The sequence below is a fragment of the Rhinatrema bivittatum genome, chromosome 3, assembly GCF_901001135.1.
Source record: "Rhinatrema bivittatum chromosome 3, aRhiBiv1.1, whole genome shotgun sequence".
NCBI lineage: Eukaryota > Metazoa > Chordata > Amphibia > Gymnophiona > Rhinatrematidae > Rhinatrema > Rhinatrema bivittatum.
This window is the reverse complement of record NC_042617.1, coordinates 224,639,550-224,652,481: the sequence shown is the minus strand read 5'-3', so window position 1 is coordinate 224,652,481 and position 12,932 is coordinate 224,639,550. Positions and strand designations below refer to the sequence as shown.

At 47.2% G+C, this 12,932-nt stretch overlaps 1 protein-coding gene across 1 annotated transcript in view; it reads right to left on the bottom strand.

The window, feature by feature from the left end:
* LOC115087279 (lysosomal-trafficking regulator-like) overlaps positions 1–12,932 on the bottom strand; it is a 1,534,685-nt gene that overhangs the window by 1,215,598 nt on the left and 306,155 nt on the right.

Genomic DNA, 12,932 nt, shown 5'->3' with positions numbered 1-12,932 from the left:
TGGGACCTTTCCCCATGGGCGTGGTCATCTGCCACAGAGTCCAGGGGTCCACCCAAAATCCTTACAAACAATAACAACATGAAAGGCTCAAAAAAGACTTGGTTAATTTATAATGAACCCTAGCAACTCCAATACTCAATGAAGAGATTACTTACCTGATAATCTCCTTTTCCTTAGTGTATGCAGATGGACTCAAAACAAATGGGTATAGTGTGCTCGTGCTAGCAGTTGGAGACAGATCTGACGTCAGCACGGGTACATATACCCCCACAGGAAATGCAGCAATTCAGTAATCTTCCTTGCAACGCTTTTATGGATATATGTGTGACTGACCGATCGATTAAATGAACAGGATTACACTGACCAATAGATGGTAGCTGGAGACCGCCAGTGTATTCAGCCGGAACACGTTGACACCCGGCAGGGTAGATGCCCTATCATAAGAAAACATGGCTTATCGTGAGTCGGCGAATCCGCATGTATACCGGCAGCCGGGCGGAATGCTGAGTCCATCTGCATACACTAAGGAAAAGGAGATTATCAGGTAAGTAATCTCTACATTTCCTAGCATGTAGCAGATGGACTCAAAACAAATGGGTTGTACAAAAGCTACTCCCGGACTGGGCGGGAGGCTGCCCGAGGTCCGTTCAGGATTGCCCTCGCAAATGCTGTGTCCTCCCTGGCTTGGATGTCCAGACGGTAGAATCTGAAGAAGGTATGGAGGGAGGACCACGTCGCTGCTTTACATATCTCTGCAGGCGACAGCAACCCAGTCTCTGCCCAAGAGGCCGATTGCGCTCTGGTAGAATGAGCCTTGACCTGTTGTGGTTTTCCTGCCTCTACGTAGGCTGCCTTGATAACTTCTTTAATCCAGCGGGCGATGGTTGGCCGTGAGGCCGCTTCCCCTTGCTTCTTCCCGCTGTGCAGGACGAACAGGTGGTCCGTCTTTCGTACTGCTTCTGACATGTCCAGATATCTGGACAGTAGTCTGCCGATGTCGAATGCTACGCCATCTCGACCTCCTTCCGATTTCTTCAAACCTTCTGTGGTAGGCAAGGATATAGTTTGGTTGAGGTGAAAGTGTGAGACTGTGCGAAGATGGATAGCCTCTGGAGTGATTCTGAGAAATGGGTCACAGCAGGACAGCGCTTGAAGCTCTGAGATGCGGCGTGCTGAACACACAGCCAGCAAGAACACCGTCTTCAAAGTTAACAAACGGAGAGACAGGCCTCGAAGGGGCCTGAAGGCGAATCCCGCTAGAAATTCCAACACTAGGTTGAGGTTCCATAAGGGCACTGGCCTCTTCAGTGGCGGGCGAATGTGTTTCAGGAAACGTGAAACGTCTGCGTGTTTGGCAATGGTGTTGCCGTCACTCCTGGGACCGTAGCAAGACAGCGCTGCTACCTGAACCTTGATGGAGCTGAGGGACAAACCCTTCTGAAGTCCATCTTGCAGGAAGTCCAAAATGATAGGAATCTTAGCGGCATGTGAACTGGTGCTGTGAGAGTCGCACCAGGCTTCAAAAACTCTCCAGATCCTGATATATGTTAGTGATGTGGAGAACTTGCGTGCTCGGAGGAGTGTATCTATCACCGGCTCCGAGTATCCTCTTTTCTTCAGCCTAGCCCTCTCAATGGCCAGACCGTAAGAGAGAATTGAGCTGGATCCTCGTGGAGGATGGGGCCTTGCCGTAGCAGATCCCTGTATGGAGGCAGAGGTAGAGGATTCCCTGCCAGTAGTCTTCTCATGTCTGCGTACCAGGGTCTTCTTGGCCAGTCCGGGGCCACTAGAAGAACTAAGCCTCTTGCTGCTGAATCCTGTGTAAAATGGCGCCCAGCAGGGGCCACGGAGGAAAGGCGTTTAGCAGGATCCCCTGAGGCCACGGCTGTACCAGGGCATCGATCCCCAGGGCTCGAGGATCCTGCCTGCGGCTGAAATACCTGGGTACTTGAGCGTTGGACCTGTCCGCTAATAGGTCCATGGCCGGCATCCCCCACTGATCCACAATTATCTGAAATGCTGTGGGCGACAGCTGCCACTCCCCCGGGTTTAGGCTTTCTCTGCTGAGGAAGTCTGCCGTGGTGTTGTCCTTCCCGGCGATGTGGACGGCGGAGATGTCCTGGAGATTTGCTTCTGCCCAAATCATCAGGGGAGTTATTTCTAGGGACACTTGTTGGCTTCTGGTTCCGCCCTGTCGATTGATGTATGCCACCATGGTGGCGTTGTCTGACATCACATTGACCGTTCTGTTGCAAAGTCTGTGGGCAAATCGCAGGCACGCTAGCCTGACTGCCCATGCCTCTAGTCGGTTGATGTTCCACCTTGACTCTTCTCTGTTCCACCGCCCTTGGGCAGTGAGTTCCTCGCAGTGAGCTCCCCATCCATTCAGGCTGGCATCTGTTGTGAGCAGGATCCAGGTTGGGGAGGACATTCTCGACCCCCGGCTCATGTGACCGGGCTGCAACCACCACCGTAGCTGATTCCGCACTCTGGCTGGTAGAGGTAGGTGTATGGTGTAGGTCTGTGATCGTGGACTCCACCGAGATAGAAGGGCGCGTTGCAATGGTCTCATATGAGCACGTGCCCATGGCATCACCTCTAGAGTGGATGCCATGAGGCCGAGGACATGTAGGTAATCCCAAGCTGTGGGCCGGCTGGTGCTCAGCAGGACCTGCAGATGATTCCGGAGTTTTGACTTTCTCTTGGAGGTCAGGCTGACCTTGTCTTCCTGGGTGTCGAAGTGAACCCCTAGGTATTCCAGCGACTGGGACGGCTGTAGGGAACTTTTGTTTATGTTGACTACCCATCCCAGGCTTTCCAGAAGAGCTATAACTCTGTTGGTTGCCCAGTGGCTCTCCTCCGGTGACTTTGCCCTGATCAGCCAATCATCCAGGTAGGGATGGAAAAGAATTCCTTCCTTCCTGAGTGCCGCCGCCACTACTACTATGACCTTGGTAAAGATCCGCGGCGCGGTGGCCAACCCGAAGGGTAAAGCTCGGAACTGGAAGTGTTGATTCAGGACTTTGAAGCGTAAATAACGCTGGTGATCCCGATGAATTGGGATATGCATGTAGGCTTCCAACAGATCCAGGGAGGTGAGAAACTCCCCTGGCTGTACTGCATTCTTGAAAGACCGTAGAGTTTCCATGCGAAAGCTGGGGACCCGTATGTGTCGGTTGACTGACTTGAGGTCCAGGACGGGCCTGAAAGTGCCCTCCTTCTTGGGTACTATGAAATAGATGGAATAATGCCCAGAATTTCTCTCTCCTGCAGGTACTGGGATTATGGCTTTTAGGGCCAGGAGCCTCTGTAAGGTAACTTCTAGTGCCGCCTTCTTGAGGGGTGAACAAGGAGATTCCACAAACTTGTCCGGCGGGAGCCGAAGAAAATCCAGGTGGTATCCTTCTCGGATGGTGGCGAGGACCCACTGGTCCGACGTAATCTCGACCCACCTGCGGTAGAAGAGGGTTAGCCTGCCCCCTATGGCTGCTACCCTCGGATGGGTCGGCTGATTGTCATTGTGGGTTGCGGCCGGGACCGGAACCCGAGCCGGTTCTCTTCTTGTTGTGCTTAGCCCGAAAGGGCTGGTTCCTGGCCTGAGAATGAGGTGCTTGATAGCGAGCCCTGTACGGGTGGAAGCGCTGAGAGTTTCTATCTCTGGATGGTCTAGAACGCTGGCTCCTCCTCGACCTGTCTTCTGGTAGACGGGGTAATGGAGAGGCACCCCATTTATTAGCCCAGTTCTCGAGATCGCTGCCGAACAGTAAGGAACCCTTAAAGGGCATTCTTGAGGCGTGTCTTGGAGGAAGAGTCGGCCGCCCAATGATGTAGCCAAAGCTGTCTTCTGGCTGCCACTGAAGATGACGCTCCCTTAGCTGCCATACGGACAAGGTCGGAGGCTGCATCAGTGAGGAATGCGAGAGCTGATTCCATGTCTTCTCCTGGGGTGTTGTTTCTAGCTTGCGATAAACAGGAACGCGTCACCACGGTGCAGCAGGTCACGATTCGTAGGGACATGGCTGCTACCTCAAAGGCTTGTTTCAGAATGGTGTCCATGCGCCGGTCATGTGCATCCTTGAAGGCCGCTCCCCCCTCCACCGGAATGGTGGTGCGCTTCACAATTGCGTTAACTATGGCGTCTACCTTGGGGCACGCCAGCAGCTCCTTGGACGCCGGGTCCAGAGGGTACATGCCTGACAAGGCCCGACCCCCTTTAAATGATGCCTCCGGCGCATTCCATTCCAGATCGATTAGCTGCTGTGCTGCTTGTAGGAGGGGAAAGTGGTGAGCCGGTTGGCGGAGGCCCTCTAACAGGGGGGTTCATTTTAGGGTCCCCTGGGGCATCCTGGCCCGGAATGGCCAGTTCTGATAGGCATTGTGAGACCAGGCCTGGAAGATCCTCTTTCCGAAAGAAGCGTCTCATGGTCCGATATGGTTCTACCTCCGAGGGAAGTTCACCCTCCTCAGGGGGCTCCTCATTTTCCTCGGAGAAATCCGAATCCCCATAATTGGGGCTGTCGGGTGGCGAGTGACCGTGCCTAGGTCTCGAGGGTCCAGGGGCCGGATCATCCGGAACGGAAAGACCCATTCGAGGAGCAGACTGCATCTGGACAAAGGCGTGAATCCCCTTAAATAATTCCACCCAGGAGAGCGAAGCCGGATCTGGCCTTAGGGGCACCAGGTCTCTCGGGTTCCCTTGCTGCTCGCCGCGGCCTGCTAAGCCCGGAGTGTTCCCTGAGGAACCGCTGGGCTGAGACCGATCCTGGCCCGGAACTCCCATGGCCTCCTCACATTGGGCGCATAGTGAGTCTGCTTCCTCGCTCTGTGTGGCTCTAAGGTTCCATGCTGAGCAGAGGCTTAGAGCTCTTATGCCTGATTCTGGAGGTGCCGGCTCTGCGGACGCATGGGCTCTCTTCTGCTCCATTTCGCCTTTTATTTCCTCCCAGCCGGAGTAAAATATGTGTCGCCTAATGATGTGCGCTTATCAAAGTGCGCTTAACAGCCTGCGCCTAGAACGGGCGTCTTATAAATGCGCGCCTATGAACGGGCGTCTTATAAATGTGCGCCTATGAACAGGCGCCTTATCAATGTGCGGCGTCTTAACAATGTGCGCCTATCCTAGTGGCGTGCACTAAACAACGTGCGCCTATCGCGTGCGCTAAACAACATGCGCCTATCACGTGCGCTATACAACGTGCGCCTATCGCGTGCGCTATACAACGTGCACCTATCGCGTGCGCTATACAACGCGCGCCTATTGCTTGCACTCAACAACGTGCGCCTAGGTGGCGAAGGCGAGTAGAGCAAAATGGCAACCTCCTAAGCGGGGCTGCCTTGTAGGCAGGCCCAGTCAATCCACACTTCCTCGGAGACCACAGTAAAGATGTACGCCTTTCCTTGTCTTCGGCGCTTCCCGGCTGCGACCCAGGCGGTCTCCGGCTGCGGGGGGAGAGGTTAAGTACCTTCACCGCCGCGCTTGAGGAAGAGCACCCGCTGCCTCTAGGCCGCGCCCGAACTCGTCTAAGCTCAGGGGCCAAGTCTACGCCGGGACCGAGGCTGCCTCTAGGCCGCGCCCGAGCCCTTCTCACTCGGGGGCTAGGTCCCTGCCACGAACCGACCACCGGACCAAGGCTCTTACCTCCGAGGGACCACGGAAGTCAGCTCGGGAAACTCAACTGGGGGAGTGACCGACTGGTATCACCGCAGGAGTACGGGGCTCGTCTTCTGTAGGTTTCTTCTATGAAATGTAGTCGTTAGAATATGGAAACACGCTCAGCGAGCGTGAGGTAGCTCCAAACTGCTTTGGAGATGGAAATTATTGAATTGCTGCACTTCCTGTGGGGATATATGTACCCGTGCTGACGTCAGATCTGTCTCCAACTGCTAGCACGAGCACACTATACCCATTTGTTTTGATTCCATCTGCTACACGCTAGGAAATTGGTTTTGCTCACCAGCTCTGCAGTTTTTCTTTGAGATGTGCTCTTGATTGACCAATCATTAAAGTAGGCAAATACATGCACTCCCAATTTATGTAAAAGCTCATCTACTACCGCAAGATATTTTGTGAACACTTTTGCTGTAGGAGTTTCCCTACTACAAATTTGAGATATTTCTTGTGATCTGGGGATCTCTCTCTTTGGGAATAAACATCCTTCACAAAACATCTACAAAAGAGAAAAAGTGCCGAAAGAAACTATCTTGAAGTTCTGCTTTTCCAGAAATTTGTTCAATGCCCACATGTCTAGGATCAGATGGAGTCCCTTGTTCTCTATGGGATGAGGAAATACTTGTAGTAAAAATCCCACCCTCATTCCCCTCGTGGATTGGGTTCAACAGCACTGGCCTTTAATAGCGAGGAGAGGCTATTTGTAGTGGTTTCTGATGCTGAAAAGCAGACCAAAAACTTTTCAGTGGGTGATTGGGCAATTTTCCTAATAGACTAAATCTGTACCCATTCTTGAGTAAATCGAGGACATGTATCCAAGGGTACTTTGCATTTATCTAAACCTGAGCCCTCCCCCAAGGAATATTTTATGGCATGAATACTAGGATACTGGCTATGTCCTCCTTGATCCAGTGAAAACTCTCTACCAAGATTTGGGTGAGACGCTGGCTGTGGTTTAGAGGCTTCTCTGCTGTCTGAGATGAAAATCAAAATGGGGAACAGAGGATAACACCTCCTTGGTAAACAGAAAGGCCTCCTCAGAGCCACGTATGAAAACGCCTTAGATAAGAAAGATAGGTATGGAGTGGCAGAAAAATAGTACAGTAATCTTTCATTTAGCCACAGTCTCCTTAACTTTATCTCCAAAGAGATTCTCTCCATTGAAAGGCACACCACTTGTCCTGGACATTCTGTTGTAGGTCTAAAGCCCTCAGCCATGTATGCAAGCATGAAGGCACCAATGCCCGCTGCAGATATTCTTGATGCTGACTCAAAAGCATCAAAATTCACCCTGACCATGTGTTTTTCACACTCCATCCCCATATCAAATATTGACACAAAGGGAGATACTCTAACAACCCCTTTATGTCTTTTAGAATGTTTTACATACACTGACTCATAAAGAGATGCTAAGATATGGGGTCATTCAGCATAGCTCCCTGGTAAGTCTTCCTCCCACTAAAGTCAAGAGCTGAATCGATCACAACTGAGTGATGCTGTTTCTCAAACCCAGGAACCTATTTGGCCATGATAAATTGTGCCCACCTTCTTGTTCACTAGAGATATAGATAGGGTTTCTCCCACATTGTCATCTGCATCTCTTCAAAGATTTCCTGAATGAGTATTCCCATAATATCCTAGGGGGATCCACAAATTGGATATCAAGCATTTTGACCATGGACTCTTCCTCCTTCTGCAACTCTACTGAAATGGCTTCTACTACCTTCTTAACAAAAGCAGTGAATCAGAGGTCTTCAGGAGAAGATCTTTTCCTTTCCTGTGAAAGACAGGGAAGACATGTTTGACTCTTCCTGATCAGAGAACATAAGAACATAAGAAATTGCCATACTGGGTCAGACCAAGGGTCCATGAAGCCCAGCATTCTGTTTCTAACAGTAGCCAATCCAGGCTACAAGTACCTGGCAAGTACCCAAAAACTAAGTATATCCCATGCTACTGATGCTAGTAATAGCACTGGCTACTTTCTAAGTGAACTTGATTAATAGCAGGTAATGGACTTCTCCTCCAAGAACTTATCCAAACATTTTTTAAACCCAGCTACACTAACTGCACTAACCATATCCCCTGGCAACAAATTCCAGAGTTTAATTGTGCATTGAGTGAAAAAGAATTTTCTCCGATTAGTTTTAAATGTGCTACATGCTAAGTTCATAGAGTGCCCCCTAGTCCTTCTATTATCTGAAAGAGTAAATAACCGATTCACATTTACCCGTTCTAGACCTCTGATTTTAAACACTTCTATCATATTCCCCCCTCAGCCGTCTCTTCTCCAAGTTGAACCCCCTAACCGATTTAGTCTTTCCTCGTAGGGGAGCTGTTCTATACCCTTTATCATTTTGGTTGCCCTTCTCTGTACCTTCTCCATCACAATTATATCTTTTTTGAGATGTGGTGACCAGAATTGTACATAGTATTCAAGGTGTGGTCTAACCATGGAGTGATATAGAGGCATTATGGCATTATTCATTTTATTCACCATTTCCTTCCTAATGATTCCTAACATTGTTTGCTTTTTTGACTGCCGCAGAACACTGAACCAACGATTTCAATGTGTTATCCACTATGACGCCTAGATCACTTTCCTGGGTGGTAGCTCCTAATATGAAACTTAACATCGTGTAACTATAGTATGGGTTATTTTTCCCTAAATGCATCACCTTGCGCTTATCCACATTAAATTTCATCTGCCATTTGGATGCCCAATTTTCCAGCCACACAAGGTCCTCCTGCAATTTATCACAAGCTGCTTGTGATTTAACTACTCTGAAAAAGTTTGTATCATCTGCAAATTTGATTACCTCACTCGTCATGTTTCTTTCCAGACCATTTGTAAATATATTGAAAAGCACGGATCCGAGTTCAGATCCCTGAGACACTCCACTGCCCACCCCGCTCCACTTAATCCCACTCTCTGTTTCCTGTCTTTTTATCAGTTTGTAATCCACGAAAAGACATCGCCAAGTATCCCATGATTTTTTACTTTTCTTATAAGCCTCTCATGAAGAACTTTGTCAAACGCCTTCTGAAAATCCAAATACACTACACATCTACCGGTTCACCTTTATCAACATGTTTATTAACCCCTTCAAAAAAGTGAAGCAGATTTGTCAAGCAAGACTTGCCTTGGGTAAAGGTATGCTGACTTTGTTCCATTAAATCATGTCTTTCTATGTGTTCTGTGATTTCCTTCTTTAGAATACTTTCCATTATTTTTCCTGGCACTGAAGTCAGGCTAACTGGTCTATAGTTTCCCAGATCGCCCCTGGAGCCCTTTTTAAATATTGGGGTTACATTAGCGACCTTTCAGTCTTCAGGTACAATGGATGATTTTAATGATAGGTTACAAATTTTTACTAATAGATCTGAAACTTCATTTTCGAGTCCCTTCAGAACCCTGGGGTGTATTCCATCCGGTCCAGGTGATTTACTACTCTTAGGTTTGTCAACAAGGCCTACTACATCTTCCAGGTTCACTGTGATTTGTTTCAGTCCATCTAAATCATTACCCATGAAAACCTTCTCCAGAACGGGTATCTCCCTAACATCCTCTTCAATAAACACCGAAACAAAGAAATAGTTTAATCTTTCTGTGATGGCCTTATCTTCTCTAAGTGCCCCTTTTAACGGTCCAACTGACTCTCTCACAGGCTTTCTGCTTCGGATATATTTTTGCAAGTTTTTGCCTCTACGGCCACCTTCTTTTCAAATTTTCTTAGCCTGTCTCATTTATGTCTTACATTTAACTGACCAACTCTTATGCCTTAATATATTTTCTTCTGTTGGCTAAAATTGCCTCTTTCACCTCACCTTTTATCCATGCTGGTAATTGTTTTGCCTTCCTTCCACCTTTGTTGATGTGTGGAATACATCTGGACTGTGCTTCTAGGAAGGTAATTATTGTTTAATGATGTTCACGCCTCTTGCACACTTTTTCCCTTTGTAGCTACTCCTTTCAGTTTTTTCTATATTTCTCATTTTATCAAAGTTTCCCTTTTGAAAGTTTAGCACTAGAGGCATGGATTTGCTTCCAGACATTAATTCAAAATTTGATCATATTATGATCATTTTTGTCAAGAGGCCCCACCACAGTTACCTCTCTCACCAAATCCTGTGCTCCACTGAGAATTAGATCTAAAATTGCTCCCTCTCTATTCAGTTCCTTATCCAATTGCTCCATAAAACTGTCTTTTATTCCATCCAGGAACTTTATCTCTCTAGCATATCCTGATGTTACATTTACCCAGTCAATATTAGGGTAATTGAAATCTCCTAATATTACTATACTACCAATTTGGTTAGCTTCCTTAATTTCTCTTAGCATTTCACTGTCCCTCTCAGCATCTTGGCCAGGTGGATGGTATAATACTCCTATCACTATACTCTTCCCCAACACACAAGGGATTTCTACCCATAAAGATTTGATTGTGCATTTAGTCTCATGCAGAATGTTTATCCTGTTGGACTCTATATGCCATCCTGGACAAAAAGCGTCACCCTGCTTCCCAGAGGCACCTCTCTGTCATTGTGATATAATTTGTACCCCAGTATAGCACTGCCCATTGCTTATCCTCCTTCCACTATGTCTCTGAGATGCCAATTAAGTCTATGTCATCATTCACTGCTATACATTCTAATTCTCCAATCTTACTTCTAAGACATCTGGCATTAGCATACAAACATTTCAAAAAGTGTGCTTTTTGTTTAACTAATAGGGATAAATTGGAATCTTTTACCTCAGGTGAGTTTTAATTACAAGCATCTGGACTACTTTTTTTATTATTGGAACCTTACTGTTGGGATGCCCTAATTCTAATGCGTCATTAGTATCCTTTGAAGATATCTCCCTCCGTACCATGTACTGCTGAGCCACTGGCTGCTTTCCCCTTTGCTCTAGTTTAAAAGCTGCTCTCTCTCCTTTTTATAGGTTAACACCAGCAGCTTGGTTCCACCCTGGTTAAGGTGGCGTCCATCCCTTCGGAAAAGACTTTCACCTTCGCCAAAGCTTCCCCAGATCCTTACAAAACTGAACCCCTCTTCCTTGCACCATTGTCTCATTCATGCATTGAGATTCCAGAGCTCTGCCTGCCTCTGGGGACCTGCATGTGGAACAGGAAGCATTTCAGGGAATGCTACCCTGGAGGTTCTGGATTTAAGCTTTCTACCTAAGAGCCTAAATTTGGCTTCCAGAACCTCCCTCCCACATTTTCCTATGTTGCTGGTGCCAACATGTACGACGACAGCCAGCTCCTTCCAAGCACTGTCTAAAATTCTAGTTAGGTGACGCGTAAGGTCCAGCACCTTCGCACCAGGTAGGCATGTTACCAGGCAATCCTCACGCTCACCAGCTGTCTACATTCCTAATAATCGAATCACCAACTATGATGGCCGACCCTCCTGGGCAGTAACCCTGGGAGGGACATCCTTGTTGCGAGAAGAGAATACACCACCTGGAGAGCAGCCCCAAGAATAAAAGTCTGAGTTAAAGTAGTAGGTTCGCTATGTAGACTGAGCTTGCATCTGGCTAGCAGATACAGTCTCAGTGACTAACACACTTGTCTGTTGGGATCTAGACTCCAGTGAACTACTGTGCCTCAGAAAAGCTTCCTCCACTGATGCATTGGAAATTAACATTGGTGTAGTGGCGCTTGATGTTAGTTTGTACCCCTGCTAGATGCCATTAAGAGTCTCCAGCAGGGGCTGGAGATCAGCCAGTAAGGTCCTAATGCTTTCTATGCTGATGTCTGCCAGCTTGCAGTCCAAGACCTCCAGGATCCTTTTGTTCAGTTCCTCCTTGAAAACTGATCATACCAATACTGCATGGGAAGCTGGAGTGACCACTTCTCCCTGGATACCAGTGAAGGAATATTGGTAGTTTGTATCTGCACCCTTGGAGGCCCATTGGGGCTCCTGAAAATTGTGCAAGTATAAGCCATCCTATGGGAATGCTTTAGAGGATTAAATGCAGCAATCAGAATGTCCCCCCTCCCAGTAAAAGAACCAGTTTGAGTACTTGTCAGGTACTTATAACCTAGATTTGCCACTGTTGGAAACAGGATGCTGGGCTTGATGGACCATTGGTCTGACCCAGTATGACAATTTCTTATGTTCAGTCAGTGTTCAAAAATGCTTCTATGTTTGCACTATTATGATTATGCATTTATTAAATTTCTTGATTTTGTTTGACATTTGAGGAATGCTGATTGTTCTAGTTTGGATTCTTGTGGTCTCCAGATCAGGTTTTGTCATGACTGCAATTCTACTTTATGGTTGCTCTAGTCTGTATTTGGTAAGGGTCTGTTTATGCTCTGCATGTGTGACTGAGATAAGGTAAGGTAGTCTCCTAATAGGAAGCGTTTTAGGGCTTTCAGAGGATCAAGCCCACATACAACACATGTTACAACAGGCCTAATACCATATGGGTTCCAAGCTGCTTTTGCAGGATTTCTGGTTGGCATCACAGCAGTGCATGTAAAAAAATAATATAAGTGATATTTTTATCTCAGAATACTATGCTTTTGTTTACAGCAGGCCCGGGGGGGGGGGGGGGGGGGGGGGGGGGGCACTGTGTGAGGCTATAAGGTTTGCCTAGGATACCTAATATCCTTGGCACTAGCCATGGACTCCGGAGGGGGGATGATTAAGTCAATTTTTAACATTTGCATCACTGGAAGGAGAGTGGGCTTTATTTTTTTGTGTGGGTCTGGAACAGATAATGAATGAATGGGGGAGGGGGGGGCAGCTCAGTAATTGTTCACACAGGGCAGTAAAAAAATCTAGCACCAGCCCTGTATGCGACCTCTGGCTAAGGTTCCTACAACAACTAGGCTAAGAAATTTTGGAATGGAAGAACAAAAAAAAGGGGGAAATCCTAGGCAGTTAATAATGAAGGATCATGACATTGTAATCTACCAAAGGCCTCTTTCAATTGTGCTGCAAGTCCAAAGGAACAGGAGGAAACACTTAGGGCCAAAAAAATTTAAGGCGGCAAAATATTTTGTTACATATTACTCAATAAAACTAAAATATATGAGGAAAATTTGGAAAAAAAAGACAGCACTAAAGTAGAAAGTACAAGAGAAAGATGGATTAAGGATAAAAGGAAAGAAAACAAGAAGAGAACAGAAAAAGGCTCATAATCAACACACATTAAATGTATACTTTCCTCAAATTAGCCAATGATATACACAAAAGGTTTAAAGATTTTAACGCCAGTACAAAGTATTTTGAACAAAGACTATAAATC